The sequence below is a fragment of the Chiloscyllium plagiosum genome, unplaced genomic scaffold (assembly GCF_037043375.1).
Source record: "Chiloscyllium plagiosum isolate Xiang-an unplaced genomic scaffold, Cpla_swu_hap1 HiC_scaffold_41, whole genome shotgun sequence".
NCBI classification, from domain to species: Eukaryota; Metazoa; Chordata; class Chondrichthyes; order Orectolobiformes; family Hemiscylliidae; genus Chiloscyllium; species Chiloscyllium plagiosum.
Window position 1 is genome coordinate 33231607 of NW_028270179.1, and position 23278 is coordinate 33254884.

Genomic DNA, 23278 nt, shown 5'->3' on the forward strand with positions numbered 1-23278 from the left:
GCGCTCTTCCTCCAACCGTCGTGTTGCTATGGTCTGGCAATGGAGGAGTCCAAGGAGCTGCATGTCCTTGGTGGAGTGGAGAGGGCGTTGAAGTGTTGAGCCATGGGGTGGTTGGGTTGGTTGGTCCAGGTGTCCCAGAGGTGTTGTCTGAACCGTTCCACAAGTAGGCGGCCAGTCTCCCCAATATAGAGGAGGCCACATCGGGTGCAGCGGATGCAATAGTTGATGTGTGTGGAGGTGCAGATGAATTTGTGGCGGAAATGGAAGTATCCTTTGGGGTCTTGGAGGGAAGTAAGGGGGAGGTGTGGGTGCAAGTTTTGCATTTCTTGTGGTTGCAGGGGAAGGTGCCGGAATTGGAGGTTGGGTTGGTGGGGGGTGTGGACCTGACGAGGGAGTCACGGAGGGATTGGTCTTTTCGGAACGCTGATAGGGGAGGGAAGGGAAATATATCCCTGGTGGTGGTGTCCGTTTAGAGGTGGCAGAAATGACGGCGGATGATCCGCTGCACATGGAGGTTGGTGGGGTGGTAGGTGAGGACCAGTGGGGTTCTGTCCTGGTGGAGTTGGAGGGTCGGGGCTAAAGGGCGGAGGAGCGGTAAGTGGAAGAGATGCGGTGGAGGGCATCGTCGACCACGTCTGGGGGGAAATTGCGGTTGTTGAAGAAGGAGGCCATCTGGGTTGTACGGATTTGGGACTGGTCCTCCTGGGAGCAGAGACATTAACCAAGTCAACTTCTCCACCGCTCTCACCCACTCCAACCTCTCACCCTCGGAAGCCCTCCACTCCCTCCGTGTTGTGAGGAAATGCTATGGAAAAATAGACCAGTAAAGCTGACATCCGTAATGGGCATGTTGTTGCAGGGGATTCTGATGGACTGTGAGGCAGCAATGTTTCCAATCAACCATCGTGTCGACTTGGATTGAAGGTTCACCGTTTCTTCATGGTGAGGTCTGATGCAGACAGGGTACTGAAGAAGGCTTTTGGTACATCGCTTTCATTACAGAGTATCAGAGAAGAAAGTCATTTTGTGGAACTGCAGAGTACTGGTTAGGCGACTTTTGGAATACTACAGTTAATTCCATAGGAAAGATATTGTTAAGCTTCAAAGGGTTCAGAAAAAAAATGCATGAATGATGCCAGGTTTGGAGTGTTTGAGCTATCGGGAGTGGCTGAACAGATTGGGTATAATTTCCCTGGAGCGTCGGACCCTTGGGGACTCTGGGGGTAACTTTACAGAGGTTCATGACATCATGAGGAGCATGGATACGTTGATCAGCCAAGATATTTACCTGGGTAGGGGAGACTAGAAATGGAGGAACTAAGTTTACGTTGACAGGGGAAAGATATAAAAGGGACCAAAATGGCATCTTTCTCACATGGAGGGTGATCCGTTTTCGGAGGAAAGAAAAACAGCTTCCAGGCGAAGTGGTGACGGTTGTTTTAGTTGCAAAATTTAAAATTCATCTGGATGGATTCAGAGAAGCAAGGGCCAAATGCTGGTAAAAGGGATAAGAGTAGTTAATGATGTTTGATTCGGATCGACGGGTTGGACAGAAGGCTCTGTTTCCCTGCTGTGTAACTCTATGACTTTAAAAAGGAGGAGGCCAGTGAATTATTGAGAGTGTCAAAGTGGTGCAGGAGTAGGCGATTCGGCCTCCACAGCCAGTTACAGAGGGACAGAGAAAGCCCAACCAACTTCAAGATCATGTTACACAGGGAGTGGAGGAAGTCATCAGCCTCGAGACCCTGTTACAGAGGGACAGAAGCAGCGTTTAGCCTCTCAAACTCCGTAAGCAGAATATGAGGAGTTCGCTAAATTTCTCGAGACGTTTTACACAGGTTGGAGCGTTTGAGCTATCAAGAGTGGATGTATACGACTTAGCTATTTTCCCAGGCGCGTCGTTGGCTAATGTTTGGCCTTACACAAATGTGTGCAATCGTGAAGGGCATAAATACGGTAATTGGTCAATATTTTGCCCCTGGGGATGGGAGTCAAAAACTAGATGCATTAGGTTTAATGTGAGAGAGAAGGAGTGAAACAAAATATTTAAAAGACATTTGGATGGGAATATACACAGGAACGCTTGAGGTAAGGCCCAAATGCTGGCAAATAGGACAAGAGTAATTTAGGACGTCTGGTCAGCAGGGAGTTTCTTTTTCTTTGAATTTTATTTCCATGCTTCATATCTCTATAAAAGTCCAATTGGAGGAGACCAGTTAATTTCTCAAGCCAGCAACACAGTAATAGGAGGAGTCCATTCTGCTTCACGAGTCTGTTAAAGGGGCCGAATTAGGCCATTCAGCCTTTCAAGACTGGGAGACAATAGAAAGTCAGGGCCATTCAGTTTCTGAATTTTATCATATCAAAAAAGAGCCAATCGGCCTGTTTGCCTGCTCAGTAACTCAGAAAATAAGAAACAAAAATCTATCATTCCGATATTGAGGTTGTTTTACAGAAATAGGAGATAGGATTTCAGTTAATATAAACTGCAAGAAATGTGAAGAGGACATTCAGTCCCTCAATTCCATTCCACAGAAACAGAAGGAGGTCACAGAGTTATCCAAGCCTGTTACTCGGGAAAAGGATTTGGGCATTTTGTTTCACAAAGCTGTTGCATAGGAACTGGAAGCAGTCATTCAATTGCTCGCGACTGTTACACAGAAAATTTAGGAGGCGAGTAAGGCCGCAGGATCACTTTGTCTTTCAAGAGAGGGAGGTGACTCCCTCCGCACCAGTCTTTGACACGAGGAGAGAAGGGGAATTGGCTTGTAATAAACAGAAGTATCTGAATAAGTTGCAAGAGTGGAGATTCAATTCTGCTCTGCCATTCATTAGACGATGGCTGATCTGATTGAGGCTTCTGATTCATTTTACACATATTCCCGTTTCTGCCGCTTCTGTTCCATTCTTTGCTCATTTTGCAGTTTCCGATGCTTAAATACAGTCACCGTGATGTTTCCACAGTGGGTCACGAAAGCCCCTGGTCTTCCTGAATATCCTCAGCATCTTAAAATGCAATGGCAACATCTGCACTAACTTTTCAATTCAAGAATGATGTCAGAGCATTCATCTACAAGTTCGAAGCACGGTCTGATTCAATGACAATTGAGAAGATTCCACATGTTACTGATCACATGATCAGCAGAGAACGACCAATGCAGGCGAGCAGCAAACAGGCATAGAATAAGTTCAAAATACGTGTCTCAAAGCTGCTGAAACCCCTTGTCCATAACTGAGGACCACAAGGACATCTGTAAGTGAAAGAAAGCACGAGCCACATTTTTGGTTGGTTCAGAGCTTATTAATGGTGGGACCTGATGTTCTAAGGGTAACAACACTAAGGCCAGGGAAAGATACAGGGCAAGTATTCTAGTTAAAACTAGACATTTGCTATATTTTTAAAAATGCTGAAATATGTGGGTACAGAAATGGGACAAGCTGGGTGAGTCACATGTTGGAGGATATTCAGAAGAACGAGAGCATAAAGTAAAGTATATCTGCTGAAATGGTTAGTTATATCACATTCTGAATCCACCTCACAGAATCCGTCTTGACACCACAAACCCCGACAGGATATATGTTAATTTTGGAGCACTATGTAGATCAGACTTGTGTACTGCCAAAGTGAACCTGACGATTTGCCCGGAATGGGACATTGTGCTGAATGCTCAAATGCATTGACCTGTATTCCGAGACAAAATGCCTGTCCAGCTGGAGGAGCACCAAGACATCGCTTGTCTGGTGGTGAGAAGCTCACGACCTGTGAAATTCCTGATGTGCATCTGGTCGGTCTGCACCACCGCACGTTGCCCTCGAAATAATTGCAAGAGGGTAGATTTTGTCTCACATCTCCTGCTGGAAAGTGCCTCTGCAAAGGAAGCCTGGAGTAAGACGCAGTGTTTATTTCTTTCTCGCGGTTTGTCCAGAGCAGCACTGTGAGATAGGTCTGTGTGCTCATTGGTTTGTTCTCCAATGGGCACAAGGAGACAGCTCCGTCTGGAGGACTAACAACTCGGTGACCGACGTTCTTTGCTCTGCCCGAAAGTTGTTCGTCTTCCAGAACAAGGAGTTGAACTCCACAGAGTGTTGCAGACTGGCTCATTTTCATGTCCAGGAGTACGTGCTGCGGGAGACACTAAAGATCGGGATAGCTGCCACTCGGCACGGTTGGAAAAGACCACTGCCTGGGCTCTTTCTGCCGAAGTAAATTGAAGTCTGTTCAGTCGTCAGACTCCTGTACTATCTCAATGCATCCAAATATACATTTGCATGAGTCTGTGATGCCCTTTCTTAGGTGCATTCGAAATCCCAAGTTCGTTTGCTTCCCTGAAAGCCTCATCCATGATGAAGAGCTTGTGTTCAAAACGTTGATTTCTTGCTCCCTGGTCGCCACTTGATCAGCTTTCCCAGCACCACACACTTTCAATCTGATCTGCAGTACCTGCAGTCCTCACTTTCTCTTGCTTCCTTGACATGTCACCATACAGAACTGAACTGCTTTTGTGACTATGTACGGATTCGAATTTTTTATGTAAGTGAATTACGTAATTTTTTGAAATAAAATGGTAATTGTGAAAACCACAGTAATACATTGATCTATGAAGCTGGACCTAATATTTCTCCAACTCAGATCCTTCAGTTTTTCACTGGAGACAGTTGGATGTTCGTTTTTACTGTATCTCACCCCGTGCTATCCCTTTCCTGATACTGTTTGATGGGGATGGTGCAGAGGAAGGTTCGCTATATATCTGTAACTCTGTCTCTAAATCGGTGCTGTCTCTGTCCTGGGATATTTTGAGGAGGATAGTGTGGGGAGCATCTTCATTAATATCTAAACCACGCTGAACGTGGTCTATTTGGCAACGGCCAGTGAAGATTAAAATTCAATTGGGAATTAAGCTTATGGATCCCTGCCATTGGATTTTTTTTTATGGGTCAGAATGGAGGAATGTATTAATCTGTATCTAAACCTGTGTTATTTCTGTCCTTCAATGATTCTGCTAGACAGGTGTGGAGTGCTTTACTGAGAATATAACCCATGTTTAACGTGGGCTGCAAATTTGATAAGTGTGACATTCTGGATAAAACCCCATGTTGTCATGGGACTGCTTTCAGGGAAAACATGGCAGTGATTTAATCAATACCGAACCCCATACTGAACATTGTCTTATTATTTGAGAAGTGCCTGCATTGAATGATTTTTACTCGTAATGCAAAATACAGAAGTACAGTTCCTGGAATATTTGATGGGGACAGTACAGAGTCGTCATTCAGCATCTGTGGAGAGAAGGCAAATTTAAAGATCTGAAAGAAGGGTCACCAGATCCAAAACTTTAAATCTGGTTTCTCACACCATTTCCATCCAGATCTGCCGAGCTTTTCCAGCAATGTCTATTTTTGTGCCTGCATAAGAGCATCTGCAGTTCTTTCTTTTTTTTATTGAACTTTAATTTTATTTGCAGTTTCAAGTCAGAGAACAGGCACTGCACAATATCTAATTACTTTCTGCGTCTATCGCGGGAAAGTTTAACCTGGAAAATGTTAAAGGAATTTTAGTTTTATTTTGAAAGTGTACAGAGAGATGTACTGAGAATGTTTGATTGTGACAGTGTGGGGTGTAATTCAATGATCATTTAATTTATTATTGGACATCGCCTGGGAACCTGAAAGATGCGAGTGCAGAAATAGCTTTATGGTGCATCGAAACCTGCGGTGTACCTATTCTGGAGTGTTTCATGGTCACAATGATAAAGACGGCTTATTTTCCATTTAGTATTACTATAAAAGGGAAGGGGATTTAATTCATAACTAATTGTGTGCTGTCACTGATTTGGCACTGTTTGGTCGACAACAGCGTAGATGCAAAGTTAACTTGTTTCGAACCGTTTCTGTACCTGCCCTAAGGCTGTTTGATGGTAACATTATAAAATGAGCATTATTCTGTATTTAACTCATGTTATAACTATCCTTCATTTATCGCTGAGGACAGAGCAGGAGTAAGTTTTCATCTGAGTCTGATGCTGTGATTAAATTCGACTGGAATCTTCTGATGCAGGACAGTTTAGATGGTGCTTCCATTGTATCTTATCCCATTGCTTACCTGTCCTGTGAGTGTTTTGTGCAGGCAGAGTAATTCTGATTTAGATAATAAGATACATCATGTTGAATGTGACATGCAAATTTGGAAGTTGCTGCCGTAGTGGAATATTTAACTTGTATCTACCTCCGTCCTGTATTTCACCATCAGTGATTGATGTTGACAGTGTGTGCAAGATGTATTGAATATCTTACGTCATGCTGAACATGGCCTAGAATTTAGAAAAGACTAATGGAAACCTACCTTTATTCTGTCTTGAAACCCATTCTGTCCGTGTTGTGGAGAGATGATGGGGGCAACGCAGTGTGAGAATTATTCTGCATCTGCCCTTTTGCTGTATCTGTCCCACTTGTCTGGATAAGTACAGATAACCGTCATCCACCGACGTGCAGAAGCAACAAGGTGCCTGTCAGCATAGTGTCCTGCAGAAATTCACCAAGACTCCACACACAGCACCTCTCACTTTGATGGGCATCGAGATGACAAGGTTGGCAGATACGTGGGAACAACAGCATGTGCAAGTTCTTTTCAAAAGCCGTTCACCAGCACTATTTGTAAATATGTCTGCGTTCATTCAGTGCCAATGTTTTAGGATTCTCCTTGATCACATGGTAAATATTCTCATCGAAAACGGAAAACAACTGTTCAAGAAGTCATCTCACTAACACTTTCTCAAGGGGAACGAGGGAATGGCCAATGTATAATGCCTTACGAGCGATGCCAACTTCCCATCAATACATTAAAGTCAAAAACATTGTCCAAACATGACCAATGTTGGACATTCAGTTTTGCATTTGTCAGTGCAGGTTCGTTGGGTCAATTCAGTAGTTTGCTTGCCATATGCTGCGGAAGGGATATGCTGTGTGAAACAATCTGTCAGTCTTTCAGAGGAATGGCCTACGTTTCGACCATCCAATGGTACTGACATTCCCATACAATACGCGGCACTTTTAATATAGAAGCAATGAAAATGTACGCGAATCTGGACTGTAGAATATTCAGATACAGTTAAGTTCCTGATATGACAATAAATGTGAGGGCATATTAGCAAACAATATACATGCAAATGAAAATTATTGTGCATTTTCAAAGCCTTTGCACTTAATAATTTGACCTTGGATGCAGTAACCTGACTCATCTGGTCGAATAGCCTATTGTGATTTCTGCATTACTTTCCCTGCATTCTGGTCTTACCAGTTGAGGGATTCAATATAGAGCGTAGTGTGCTGCAAGAGTCCATCACCTTTATAACACTTCCATTCAGCATTGGAACAAAGTTATAGAATAACACAGTTTAGGTCATTCACCAGAAGTCATTCACATAGATGAACTTGCGAGCCATGGTTGCTCACACCTCACTTATATTGATGTTAAATTATATTTGGACTAGCACTGAGAACTGCACCATGTATTTCCTGGTTTTTCAGGTACGTCTCTAACTGGTATGTCGCGAGCTGTTGTGTAGATATCTGTCTTGGTCCAGCTCTCTAGACAGATATAAGAGATGGTTAATGTTCTGGAGGTAGTAGTGAAGCTCAGTAGCACTGTGTCTGAATTCAGGCGTTTTGAAAAGCCATTTTCAATAGATTTGCTGACTGCGAGATGGTGTGTTCACAGTTATGAACATAAATCAGTTGGTTACTTTGGGAGCTATAATGTGTAACAATCAAATGCTTACTCTGCTAATTTAATAATTGTTCACTTCAATTAGTTTTAACTGAGAAACAATGACGTTTAGCTTATTGTTATGCATCAAAAAAATAAACTGATGTTAGCACTTTGTTGTAGATTATATTAAACTGAACTGAGACACATTTCTCAAAGACAAATCAAGTAACAGTTGGCCATTTTCGGTGACATAGCATTCTGTAAGCATTACTGTCTGCCGACAACATCATCACATAGAGTGGTAGTCATCAACGGCATAGAAACAAGACATTCGGTGCAACTTACCAATGCAATTAAACTGGTTCCCTTTACCTACGGTTGTTCCATACCCCTCCACAAATGTCCCAGTCAAGCACCTCTCTAATTTTTCTTAAATTACAAAATTATATTCATTCTCACTGCTACCGCTGGCAGACTGTTAGGGCACTCACCACTATCTGTGAGGTAAACAAAAGCCTCTATGGACCCTTTTGTATTTGTCGCCACTCACCTTAAACCTATCCAGTTTTAGACGACCTTACCATGGGGAAAAGCTGTTGACTATCTCATAAAGATCTGTTTCTCACGATTTTATAGATGTCTGCAAGGTCACCCCTCCACCTCGTCTGCTTCAGGAGATAAAAAGGCTCTGCCGATCTCATCTCCTCTTAGAACATGAATCTTTCAGTTCAGGTATTTCCCAAACTCTTTCGAGTTTACCAATATTGCTTCTATAGTGGGGCCACCAGATCTGCACCTGGATTTCAAAATTTGGCCTCACAAACTTCTTTTTCAGCTGCAAGACTTTCCATCTTCTGAACTCAATGCTCTGACCAATGAATGCTCGCATACGGAAAATCTTCTTTACCAGCTTGTCTACATTTGATTCCAGTTCCAAGCAACTACATATCAGCACTCTTAGGTCTCTTTGTTCCATAACGCTCACCAATGCCTACCATTTACTGTCTAGGTCCTGCCCTGGTTTAAACAACAGAAATGAAATATTTTGCTTTATCTAAATTAACCTCCATCGTCCATTCCTCAGTTCACTGGCCCAGTTGATAATGATCTCGTCTCTATTCCCAGATAACCTTCTTCATCACCACAGGAAATGGCATTAACCACAGGAAATGACATCACCAACCCAAAGATGACCAAACATTTAATAGAAAGCAGGACTCATCAGCAGTGCTTTATCAGGAGGCCCTTTAAAATGTAACCTAGTAGGGTGTCGCAACGTGTGGGAAGAATCTTCTCAACACTCACCATAATCTGGTATCGTTTGACTTTTTTGTCCACTCTAGCCCTCCACATGCAGAAATTATAGCAGTTTTTTGCCAAGCTATTCTAGTACCCATGAACACTGACATTCAACAACAATGTGCTTAATTGGTCAAGTACACCCTGTACACAGAAAGCAGGGCGATTTCATTGCTGCCAGTCCCTGATCCATCAGTGTCGACTCTATCTTGTAAACGCAAAGGGAAGTGGCAATAATAGTGTCATTAATCAGCAGTAATCTGCTCACTGACTGTCAGGTCGTGTTCATTCAGGATCACTCTTCTCCTGATGTTATTACAAACTTTGTTCCAAACAGTGGAAGTCCGAATGAGTATTTACTCTTGTAGAATAAAAAAACATTAATATGAAGGCAGCACAATAAGAGGTTTACCAAAATCATGAGTGCTAAATTTGCCAATGCATTTGACTGGATGAGGCATATAAATGACTCTGTATTCAACAACAGGTCAGAGGCTCGGAGTTCTGCAGTGAGTAAACCACCTCCTGACTCCCCAAACCCCGTCTCTAAGATTGCAGTCTGGTTTGTGATGGACTACTGAACTTTCCAGGAATAACCAAGTACAAATGCAGGCCAGTTGATTATTTTCAAGAGCACATGCAACCATATCCTCCACTTACAACGGTCAGCAGTCAGTAGTAGCAGTGCATAGCATCGACAAGATTACCTAGACCTAGGCTGATTAGACAGCACCTGGCAACCTCAGGATGAACAAAGGCAGCAGATATATGGAGAACACACACATCTGTAAGTTCTCTGCTTCTGTACGAGCAGATGTCATGCAGTTCGCACATTATTTCTCAATTCCCAATTTCCAGATCACGTAATCAGTCCATATACAAATGCAGTAAGGTTTGGACAACAAGTAGGCTTTTGCTGAAAAGTGGCAGGTAGCATCTGCGCCAGACGGTGCCAACAATCGTCACCTGCAATCAAAGAGAATCTGACACCTTGACATTTGAACAACATCGACATCACTGAATCGGCTACTAACAACATTTTGGGATTATCATTGTCGAAAATTTGAAATGGACTCAGCAAAGAATTTCGATGGTTCAGGTGCTAAGGCCGATTCGCTAAGGCCTATCATCCACAAGTCAGGAGTATGATGGAATACTTTTGACTTGCCTGAATTTGTACAGCTCCAACAACTCTTAAGAAGCGTGACACCATCTACAGTAAAGCAGCTCTCTTAATAGTTACAAATAAATACATATTTTCTCCACTTCCAATACACATCCGCAGCAACGTGCAACATGTAGAAGATTTTCAGCACACATTCACAACGTCTATGTAGAAAGCACGTTCCAAACACAGGATGGAAAATAACGAGGGGCCAAGGATAGTTGATGCATGGGAATATTAAGACGTTGAATCAGGGATTAATTATACGCAACGCCAGATAGACAGAGTGAAGTGAGCAAAGCAGATTTACAATAGGCAGTATTAAAAATTAAGGATATTTCAACGTTGGCACCAATTGCTGCACAAATATCGCCATTTCCATTGATGGGAGAAGGCAATCCAATGGTGCAAAGGACAAGTTTGTAGAACAACCTTCAGCCAGAACTGTTGAGGGATTAGTCAATCTCTATCTGCCCCAAAAGTGCTTATTGAGAATCAGGAGGTGGTAATGGATACTGCAAAGGATCCTGGCTAGTGTCCACCAACGCAAGTGATTCAGTGTACTCCATATTTTCCGTGTCTTCAAGTCAAGCTGCTCAAGTAGAGTTACACCATTAACATCTATTCGACAAGTTGGACAATTGTCCAAATCTGTCTTGTTCACAAAGAGCTGTACAAATCCAACCGAGCCATGACAGCCATATTAGTTAAATCTCGATCATTGCCAAAATGATGGTAGTGGACGTAATAGTGCAATCAGGCCGCACTTCCTTAGCAATAGACACAAGACATTTCAGTTTGCGTTCTACAAGATTCACGCAGGTCCTGACGTCTTAGCAACCTTGGTCGAAACACAGAAAAAGAGGTAGAAGTAAGAGTAAATGACCTTCATTAGACGGTCACTTCTGTTGTAATCTGGCATCAGGGAACCTGAATAATACAGACGTCAATGGAGTATAATATGTGAAAATGAGAACTTGCACATTTTGGAAGTGAGAACTAAAGAACAGAATAATACTTAAATGGACACAACTGCAGAAAACCGTAGTCCAAAGTAACCGTAGTCCAAGATTTAACTAATATGGCTGTCATGGCTCGGTTGGATTTGTACAGCTCTTTGTGAACAAGACAGATTTGGACATGAAAGAAAGCTCGGAATCGTAAATGGCTGGACAGAGTAAATGGGTGAATGATGTTTCCCGTCATAGGAGAATTTAGGATAAGAGAATAAAACGCAGAATAAAGAAGCAATAATTTCAGGCTGAGTTGAGCAAGAAAATATTCTCTCAGAGAGTTGAGAGTCTTTGTATCAGCTTGAAAAACAGAGGCATGTGGACAGAGCCGTTGTGATGATTGCACTCTGAGAGTGTTAGTTCTTGCCTGCGACTGAATCAATGATAAAGAGAAAATGATAGAAAAGTGGATGTGAACAATACTGGATCAGAGATGATCCGATTGAATGGTAGAGCAGGCTTGAGGGAGTGGAAGGCGTCTTCCTGTTCCATTTCAGATATTTTTTGGAGGGACGTCTCTTCACTGGTCTGAGGGTGACTTCGTAAGTAGGATGTTCGTTGTCGTGTTTGGAAGTTGGTTTTTCTCAGCTTCAGTACATTTCGCTGGATGTCTGTGAGAATCTGTTCCAGGCCCAAACATCTTCAATTGTTTCATCAATGAGCTTCCCTCCACTAACAGTCCAGGAACGGAAATGTTTACTGAAGACAGCACAACTTGCAACAGTATTTTAAATAATCAGATACGAAAGCATTTGATTCGCAAATGCAACAAGATTTGGATAATGTGCAGGGCTTGTGTTGACAAAAAAAACAAGTAACATTCTTGCCGGGACTATCTGAAAGATTGGAGCAACTGGGCTTGTGTACCCTTGCGTTCAGAAGGCTGAGAGGGGATCTGATTGAGACGTGCAAGATTTTTAAAGGATTGGACACTCTGGAGACAGGAAGCATGTCTCCGCTGATGAGTGAGTCACGAACCAGAGGACACAGTTTAAAAATGGGGAAGGCCATTTAGAACAGAACAGAGAAGACACTATTTCACCCAGAGAGTGGTGGGTGTGTGGAATGCTCTGCCCGAAAAGTCTCTGGATACTTTCAAGAAAGAGTTGGATAGAGCTCTGAAGGATAGTGGAATCAAGGATTATGGGGATAAGGCAGGAACAGGATACTGATTGAGGATGATCAGGCAATATCATAATGGATGGTGCTTCTGGCTCGAAGGGCCGAATGGCCTCCTCCTGCGTCTATTGTCTATTGTCTATTGTCACAGAAAAGTAAAAAAAATGCATCTTGAACTTTGCAATAGTACTACCATGGCTGAATCTTTTGGCGCAAATATTTTGAGGTTTATCCAAAACCATATAGCTGCTATGATTAAAGCAACAGAGCAAAAGTTAGGAATCCTGAATCCAGTGACTTTTCTCCTGTCTCGGAAAAGCCTGTCCTATATCACTGAGGCTCCATTCAGGAGTGTGATGGAATTAGTGCAATTCCATCAGTACACAGACCGTTTGAGTCGATCAAAGACCACCATACAACTTGATTGGTCCCCATCCATGATTATTCAATCCCTCCGCCACCGACACTTAACATGAGATGTGGGTACTATGGCTCTACTTAGATCGGCCCTTCCACACTCATTACCTCTGGCATCTGGAAGGGAAAGGACAGCATTTCAGGAATACTAATCAAAATTCAGTTGCTTCTGACTCAATTATTGAAACAAACTATGATAGACCATGAGCAGGAGTTTTAAGTTGAGATTGTCCAATTATAATATCTACGAAGGTATTTATTTAACGTGAACTGAAAACAATGGCAAGGAAGTATTTGAGAATATGAATAGTTGTAAGAATTCTGTGAAGGGATTAAAGTGTTTCCAAGAAAATATGTTCTCGCAAAATAAAAGAGTTCACTTTGCTAAATTGAAAGCTCCGGGTAAGTTCAGGCAGAAAAGCAAAGCTTATCTACGATCCTGAGCAGTCAATTCTCCAGAAAGTGAAGAGGAATATGAAATGTGGAGGGGTGAGACGCAAAAGAAACCGAAGGAGGAACGCATCATCTTCTGACTCTGGAACCCACAACAAAGTTTCGAGATCATTGAATTCGCCAGTTTAAAAATCACCCCTCCGACTGCCAATCCTAGACCCAACCCTTTGACACAGATCTTAACTAATTGTCCATGTTCCTTCCCACCTATCCGCTCGTCCATTCCCATTAACCGAACACTTTCACCTCCTATCTTCGCCGAACAGACGCCTACCTGTCGCCTAGCCCCACACTCTTCTTCCCATGTTTTTTTTTTCAATAGAAAGAAATTAAATGCAATGAAGAACATAAATGGCAAACAATCGAAACCACATGCAGATGCATCAGGTTTGTATGTGTTTCTAAATGTTGACTTAAAGCTTAAAAGGGTCTCAACAACACGGGTTACAGCGATGAATCTTGTAGAATTACGTGAGAAGTCCATCAGACCCTTCTGTCATTGCAAGAAGGTATTTGGACTCAGCAATAGGAGATACAGCACTTAAGGCAGGGTGGCAAAAATGGGACGATTAGTGAACGTTTGATGGTAAGAGAAATTGTGAGGGCAGTGTACAGAGTCCAAAAACAGAAAAGGAAAGAGAGGTTTATGTAAGAGAGAGAAGACTGAAGACAGACAGAGGCCTCACAAAATATTTTCAGAAAGGGAAAAATGAAAACAAAAATAACGAGTTAGCATGGAAGGGACCATGATAAGCCTATGCAAAACAGGATTAAAGAAATCGCAAGTCGTTTTATATTGGAAAAACAGGAGGAAGGGGCTAGCCATGGGAAGGGTACGTCCACACTGGCCAAAGGAGGGAAATTATTCCTAGAGCTGAAAAATGTGGGTGAAATCCTTCACCAATACTGTGCTTCGGTACTCACAAAGGACAAGGAGATGGTGGATGGTGAGTGTAGAGCTGAGATAGGTTGATATTCTAGCGTATTTCGATGGATAAAAATGGAGGACATCATTCCCAAAATATGAGAAAAACAACGGAGTAAATTGCTGGGTCTTTGCAAAACTTCGAAGACAATGGCGACTGCAGATACTGGAGAAATCACAGTTGATAAAATGTGACACTGGAAAAGGCACAGTAGGTCAGGCATTTTCTGGGGAGCAAAAGACTCCCCAGCATCACCCATCTTTGGTCATCACCCTTCTTTCGGCATCACCCTTCATCAGGACTGTGGAGGAGGAAGGAGCACTAGATATACATGGAAGGAATAGCGTGGGGCTAGGTGATAGGTAGGCGTCTGTTAGGCGAAGATAGGAGGTTAAAGTGTTCGGTTAATGGGGATGGAGGAGCAGATAGGTGTTAACGAAGATGGACAATTAGGTAAGATCTGTGTCAGAGGGTTGGATCTCGGATTGGCAGGCGAAGGGGTGATTTTTAAACTATCGAATTCAATGATTATGAAACTTTGTTGTGGGTCCAGAGTCAGAAGATGATGTTTTCCTCCTTCAGTTTGTGGGTGGCCATGAGTATGCAGTAGAGGAAGCCGAGAATAATTCCGTCCTTAGGGGTTTGGCAGGGGTGTGTTGGTGTACATGGCCACAGAAATGTGGAGTTTGTTGATGCATCGAGACGAGAGATGTTCTCTGATCCATTCCACAACTTTGTGTTTCATCTCTCTGATTTAGAGGAGACCACATCGAGAGCACTGAATGTCTAAAATGCATTAGAAGGATGTAGCAGTAAATCTTTGCAGGATTTGAAATTGGATGGAGGTTGGGCATTGGTTTTGCACTGCTCATCGCGTTAGGGGAAGGCACCAGGAATGGAGACTTACTTATTACAGAGTGTGGACTTAAAGAGCGAATTGCGGAGGGAATGGTCCCATTGGAATGAAGGTATTTTTGGTGCTGGCATCTTCCTGTTGGTATTGAAACTTTTGTATGTTCTTTATTGTTTGGAGAGGTGGCAGAAGACTGGGGAAAAGCCACCATTGTACCTTTGTTTAAGAAGGGTAACAGGGATAACGCAGGAAATTTCAGGCGGGCTAGCCTTATATCAGTGATCGATAAATTACTGGACAATATTCTGATAGATAGAATTAACGCGCGTTTTTATTTTGCACATAATGTGTAGGTGCCTGGAATATGTAAGTGCTGACAGACGAGTTGGTAGAAGAAGATGCAACATCAACACTTAAGAGATATCTGGACATACAGATGGGAAAGCACGGGAGAGATTGATACATGCAAAGGCAAAAGTACGTTTTGAGTTGAGAAAGGCATCATTTTTGGCCGTCATGTGGGCCTAGCAGTTTTGATTAAGGAGAAATTCATGCACTGCTAAATGCAGTGTTAGGTGAGGGAATCATTTTTTGAGCATTCAAGTCAACTCTAAAAGATCATGTACAAACCCATACTGAGAAGTCTGAAGATGCACTCCATGAGCTGGCTGTATGGCCCTGAGAAGAGTTTCGTTTTTACAGCATCGCAAAGACAGTTGTTAATACTCACTGATCTGCACCACTGAAGTGCAGAAGCGCGGTAGCACAGTGGTTAGCACTGCTGCTTCACAGCGCCAGAGACCCGGGTTCAATTCCCGCCTCAGGCGACTCTCTGTGTGGAGTTTGCACATTCTCCCCGTGTCTGCGTGGGTTTCCTCCGGGTGCTCCGGTTTCCTCCCACAATCCAAAAATGTGCAGGGGTTAGGTGAATTGGCCATGCTAAATTGCCCGTAGTGTTAGGTGAAGGGGTAAATGTAGGAGAATGGGTCTGGGTGGGTTACGCTTCGGCGGGTCGGTGTGGACTTGTTGGACCGAAGGGCCTGTTTCCACACTGTAAGTAATCTAATCTAATCTAATCATATAGAAGCAGACACATGCTGGAACGAAGTGACTCATCCTGTCTTGGACTGTTGTGTGAGATAAGATTTTAGCCACTAAGTGGCGAGGTACTGACTAAGTTGTTATTGATTATCAACAGTCACTAATGTAATCCATACTCATTAATTTGCAGCTTCGTATCCTCCCACCCACTGCAGAGAAACTCAGCTTTGTATGTTTGACACGATGGTCAGAGTCGGTAACTCATGACTTAATCTAGCCCCTCACTCATTCAGATACCAACGTCTTGGGGGATGCTGCACAGACAGAGGCTGCACGCAACACCCACCAATGATGTCACATGTCAGCTTCACCATGACCTCACAGTGCATCTCCCATCTACAGACAGTGCGCTTCTGCACTTCAGTGGTGCAGATCAGTGAGTATTGACAACTGTCTTTGCGATGCTGTAAAAACGAAACTCTTCTCAGGGCCATACAGCCAGCTCATGTGCATCTTCAGACTTCTCAGTATGGGTTTGTACATGATCTTTTAGAGTTGACTTGAATGCTCAAAAAATGATTCCCTCACCTAACACTGCATTTAGCAGTGCATGAATTTCTCCTTAATCAAAACTGCTAGGCCCACATGACTGCTGTGCTTTCTTGTCATTAGCACGGATACAAATCAACATATCTTAATGTAATTGCCACAGTAAAGGTGTCCAGCACAGTGAGCAAAGAGTAGTGTCAGATAACGTTCTGTTTTTGGACACGGTCAGTCAGCCTCTCGTGGTTGTTTGGGTCAAGACCTTTCCACAGTTATGGGTGAGGAGCTGAATGTAGGGGAGACCACTGTCCATCTTCTTTCTTACCACCCTATTGTGGGATGACGCCTTATGGAATGACGGAATTGTCAAAAAGTATTAAGTGATATGGAAGTGTTTGTAACAGTTATTAGTGGTTGTACAGCTGGGGGGAAAGTAGTGAAATGTCCAGAGGGCGTGCATAGGCACCATGTACATAAGGCAGAGTTGATAAGAGGGACAGAGAAGAGGTTCGTTAGAGAACGAAAGAAGATGTTACATTGAATAATGAGAGAGAGAGAATATGAGCCTTGGTGGGAGGAAGGTTGTAATAGTACGGATTGAATGGGAGGGAGGTAACAAAGTGCAGATATTGGTACTTCCCGCGGTGGCGTAGTTTCGGTCACTAATCTCATTCATACACTGTTGGGCTGGAGACTCACTAACCGAATGGTCAACTTGAAAACAAGCTTACGGATGTGCAGTAATCGCCTCCTCTTGAAGACCAGTCGGAAGATGATGTCACGCCTCCACGTCACCAGACCAGATACCCTCAAAATATTTTAAGAATGCTGCCCAGACTCTGAATATGCGAGCTGATTCAGGCACCTCTAAGGTGGATATCTCAGTAGTGGGGCAGCTGGTCAAACCATGTGGCTTCAAGTAAAATATAATTTGTTGAAATACCGCTAAAGGAAACACAAACAAAAGAAATCAGAATTTAAAATAACAACGATTTGAAAACCCCGACAGATGCGAATAACTCCCACAACTGAACAAAGAGGTGGCCTGATAAATAAATATTCCCATAAATACAAAAATGGTAAAGTTAAACACAGTTTCTTGCAGGAGAGGGATTGTGGCCAGAATTAGCGCGGGATCATTTGCTGAAGCATGGAACCGCTTTCCACTCAAGCAGCTTCTATGCATACTCATCTAAAAGCATAATACAGCAGGAATAATCCCTGACCTGGGGGAACTGTCCATCTCCCCTTTTACTGACCACTTCCAAGATAACGTTCTAGGTACAGTTCCTGATCAAAGAGACCTTGGAGTGAAGAAACATAGTTCATTGAAAGTGGATTCGCAGGAGATATGATAGCAAGGAAGGCACTTAGTATGGTTTCCTTGATTGTTCAAAGCATTAAATATGGAAGGTTGGAAGTCATGTTGCGGCTGTACAGGACATTCGTTAAGTCACTTTTGAAATGTTTTATGCAATTCTGATTTCCCAGTGATTGTTATGATGTTGTGAAATTTCAAATAGTTTTGGAGCGATTTACAAGGATGTTACCGGGGTTAGAAGTTTTGAGGGAGAGTGAAGAGACTGAAAAATCTGGGATTGTTTTTCTTGGGAGTGTAGGTGAGCAGAGAGATCGCGGTGTCCATGTACACAGATCCCTGAAAGTTGCCACGCAGATTGACAGGGTTGTTAAGAAGGCATACAGTGTTTTGACCTTTCCTAATACAGGGATTGAATTCCGGAACCACGAGGTTATCCTGCAGCTGTACAAAGCTCTGGTAAGGCCAGACTTGGAGTATTGTGTACAGTTCTGGTCACCGCATTATAAGAAGAATGTGGAAGCTTAGGGAAGGGTGCAGAGGAGATTTACTAGGATGTTGCCTGGTATGGAAGCAATATCTTACGAGGAAAGGCTGAGTGCCTTAAGGCTGTACTCGTTAGAAAGAAGAAGGTTGAGAGGTGACGTAATAGAGACACACGTGATAATAAGAGCTAAAACTAATTCTTCTAATTCACCTGAAAAACGGAGAAAATCTGAACAGAAAGTCATAACACACTAAAATCAATTCTTAACGGAGCAGTTGGTGGGTCCTCCAAATTTTGGGTAATGAAACTTTTATTTATTATTCCAGTTATGGAATCATAGAGTTAGATTAGATTAATTACTACAGTGTGGAAACAGGCCCTTCGGCCCAACAAGTCCACACCAACCCGCGGAAGCGCAACCGAACCATACCCCTACATTTACCTCTAACCTAACACTACGGGCAATTTAGCATGGCCAATTCACCTGACCTGCACATCTTTGGACTGTGGGAGGAAACCGGAGCATCCAGAGGAAACCCACACAGACACAGGGAGAACGTGCAAACTCCACACAGTCAGTCGCCTGAGGCGGGAATTGAACCCGGCTCTCTGGTGCTGTGAGGCAGCAGTGCTAACCACTGTGCCACCGTGCCGCCCTTTTCACAGCAGAGAGCGGCGCGGGCTGGGCGGAAGTGAGGTTGGAGCGCAGAGCTGGTCAGGAAGGTAAGTGATTGATATTTTAGTGGATGTTTTCTAGTGCGTATACTTCAAAGCAAGGAGTATCAGAAATAAGGTGGGTGAACTTAAGGCGTGGATCGGTACCTGGAACTACGATGTTGTGGCTATCACGGAAACGTGGATAGAAGAGGGACAGGAATGGTTGTTGGAGTTTCCTGGTTACAGATGTTTCAGTAAGATGAGGGAGGGTGGTAAAAAAGGAGTGGGGTGGTGGCGTTGATAATTAGAAATGGTAAAACGGCTGCAGAAAGGCAGTTCGAGGGGGATCTGCCTTTGGAGGTAGTATGGGCTGAAGTCAGAAACAGGAAAGGGGCAGTCACCTTGTTGGGTGTTTACTATCAGCCCCCCAATAGCAGCAGAGATGTGGAGAAACAGATTGGGAAACAGATTTTGGAAAGGTGCAGAAGCCACAGGGTAGTAGTCATGGGCGATTTCAACTTCCCAAATATTGATTGGAAGCTCTTTAGATCAAGTAGATTGGATGGGGCGGTGTTTGCACAGTGTGTCCAGGAAGCTTTTCTAAATCAGTATGTAGATTGTCCGACCAGAGGGGAGGCCATATTGGATTTGGTACTCGCTAATGAACCGGGAAAAGTGATGGGCTTGTTAGTGGGTGAACATTTTGGTGATGGTGACCACAATTCTGTGACTTTCACCTTGGTCATGGAGAGAGATAGGTGCGTGCAACAGGGTAGGTTTTACAATTGGGGGAAGGGTAATTACGATGCTGTAAGACAGGATCTGAGGACCATAAGTTGGGAGCATAGGCTGTCAGGGAAGGATGTCGTTGAAATGTGGAACTTTTTCAAGGTAAAAGGTACGACGTGTCCTTGATATGTATGTACCTGTCAGGCAGGAAAGAAATGGTCGTGTGAGGGAACCTTGGTTGACGAGGGAGGTTGAATGTCTTGTAAAGAGGAAGAAGGAGGCTTACATAAGGTTGAGGAAACAGGGTTCAGACAGAGCAGTGGAGGGATACAGGATAGCCAGAAGGGACATGAAGAAAGGGATTAGGAGAGCTAAGAGAGGGCATGAAAAATCTTTGGCGGATAGGATCAAAGATAACCCAAAGGCATTTTATGCGTATGTGAGAAACATGAGAATGACGAGAACGAGGTTAGGTCCGATCAAGGACAGTAGTGGGAGACTGCGTATTGAGTCGGAAGAGATACGTGAGGTCTTGAATGAGTACTTTTCTTCAGTATTTACGAACGAGAGGGACCGTATTGTTGAAGAGGAGAGTGTGAAACGGACTGGTAAGCTAGAGGAGATACTTGTTAGGAAGGAGGATGTGTTGGACATTTTGAACAACTTGAGGATAGACAAGTCCCCTGGGCCTGATGGGATATATCGTAGGATTATGGGCGAAGCAAGAGAGGAAATTGCAGTACCGTTGGCAATGATCTTTTCGTCTTCACTGTCAACGGGGGTGGTACCAGCGGACTGGAAAGTGGCAAATGTTGCGCCCCTGTTCAAAAAAGGGAATAGTGATAACCCTGGAAATTACAGGCCAGTTAGTCTTATTTCGGTGGTAGGCAAAGTAATGGAAAGGGTACTGAGGGATAGGTTTGATGAGTATCTGGAAAGACACTGCTTGATGAGGGACAGCCAGAACGGATTTGTGAAGGGTAGGTCTTGCCTTACAAGTCTTAGTGAATTCTTTGAGGAGGTGACCAAGCATGTGGATGAGGGTAGAGCAGTGGATGTAGTCTACATGGATTTTAGTAAGGCATTTGATAAGGTTCCCCATGGTAGGCTTATGCGGAAAGTCAGGAGGCATGGGATAGAAGGGAATTTGGCCAATTGGATACAAAACTGGCTAACCGGTCGAAGTCAGAGAGTGGTGGTAGATGGTAAATATTCAGCCTGGAGCCCGGTTACAAGTGGAGTTCCGCAGGGATCAGTTCTGGGTCCTCTGCTGTTTGTAATTTTTATTCATGACTTGGATGAGGGAGTCGAAGGGTGGGTCAGTAAATTTGCAGATGATACGAAGATTGGTGGAGTTGTGGATAGTGAGGAGGGCTGTTGTCGGCTGCAATTGGACTTAGATATATAGCAGAGCTGGGCTGAGGAGTGGCAGATGGAGTTCAACCCTGCCAAGTGTGAGGTTGTCCATTTTGGAAAGACAAATAAGAATGCGGAATACAGGGTTAACGGTAGGTTTCTTAGTTAGGTGGAGGAACAGAGGGATCTTGAGGTCAATGTTATTGGATCTTTGAAAGTTTCCACTCAGGTGGATAGAGCTTGTAAGAAGGCCTATGGTGTATTAGCGTTCATTGCAGGGGGATTGAATTCAAGCGTCGTGAAGTGATGTTGCAACTGTACAGGACTTTGGTTAGGCCACATTTGGAGTACTGTGTGCAGTTCTGGTCGCCTCACTTTTGGAAAGATGTGGAAGCTTTAGATAGGGTGCAGAGAAGATTTACCAGGATGTTGCCTGGAATGGAGAATAGGTCGTACGAGGATAGGTTGAGAGTGCGGGTGGAAGGTATAGGGGAGATGTCGGGGTGGGTCCTTTACCCAGAGAGTGGTGGGGGCATGGAATGCGCTGCCTGTAGGAGTGGTAGAGTCAGAATCTTTGGTGACCTTTAAGCGGCAATTGGATAGGTACATGGATGGGTGCTTAAGCTAGGACAAATGTTTGGCACAACATCGTGGTCCGAAGGGCCTGTTCTGTGCTGTATTGTTCTATGTTCTATGTTCTAATGTTTTGGTTCACCTTTCCCCAGTTTCACACAGTTGCATGAGCACTGCTCTTATCCCCATCTGCGCGCATCTCAAAATTCACCGTATCTCAAAACGTAAGAAAACTGAATGGCCTGGACAAAGTGGCTGTGGGAAAGATTGGTCGGAGAGACAACGACCGTGGTAACAGCATAAGAGTAAAAGGAAGACGTGTTATTAGGTGATAAGGAGAACCATCCTCAGCCAGAGAGTGGTGAATCTGTGGAACTCACTGCCAAAGAACGCTGTGTGGTCGAGCTCACTTAACACGTTTTAGTAGATAAATAGGTTCTTGATTGCCAAGGGAATCCAGGGTTATGAGGAGAAAGCAGGAGAATGGGTATGAGAAACTTATCAGTGTTGTTTGAGTGGCAGAGCTGACTCGATAGACTAAATTGCCTAATTTCTGTTCCAATGCCTAACAGTATTGAGCATTGTGGTCACTGCTCCCGAAACGCTCCAGCAATGAAACTTCATTCAGCTGGCCAGGCTAATTTGCAAATACCAGGTGCAGTATGCCGCCCTCCCTGACTGGAATGTTTATAAATTCTGCAAAAACTCCTCCTGAATTGTCCTGACAAATTGCGTCTAATGCAGGCCCCAAGCGTCTAGTGAATCCACGTCAATTTGGCAACTGAAAATCACTCATCACAACGTCCTTTTTAAAATTACATCTTCCCAAACTCTGTCCACATATTCTGCCGTCTCTCTCACGCTGGATTTTACGAGGCCTGCCGTTCATCACCAGCATTGTGATTCCACCTTCCCCAAGCCTGGCTTTTGCACAGATTGACTCACTGCACGAGTACTATGATGTATCGTCCCTCAGTTGTCACGTGTAGTTATGGGGTACTCCTTCAGCAATGATGTAACTCACCAAATACTTCTGCATCTCTTGCTATGACCCCTGAAACATCTCAATCCTGGGACATCCAGCTACTAATCCTGTCCCTCATTCATCAAAGAAATCACAATTATTGTGTTATCGCCATAATGGGAGAGGACAAGTTCTCACTAAATCCATAAGTGCAACTACTTGCCTATTATATTTCTCACATTGACAAACTTGCATTTCCTAAAAAAAAGCTCACCTGCTCTTCAGAGCAGCGTTTCCCTGCGTGTTATTGCTCTTTCTCGTGTCTGTCTTGATTTCAAACCCTCGTTAACTTCTGCATGTTCTGCCCGACTCCTCAGCTTGTCATCCCTCTGCCACAATAGACTGAACACTCCACAACCAATTTAACAAGCAATACCCACCAGCCCCTTCCCTAATGAGGACATCTGTCCCAGTCCTACCAAGGTGTGAACAGTCCAGTTTATCTAGGTCACACCTGACCCAGAACTGGTTGCAATACAAACACGAACTACTCAGCCACGTGGTATTCATAGATATCCTGCTGTTTCTGCTCGAACCATCACGTCACAATGGTAGTAATCATGAGAAAACCATCTTTTAGCTCCTACATTTCAACTT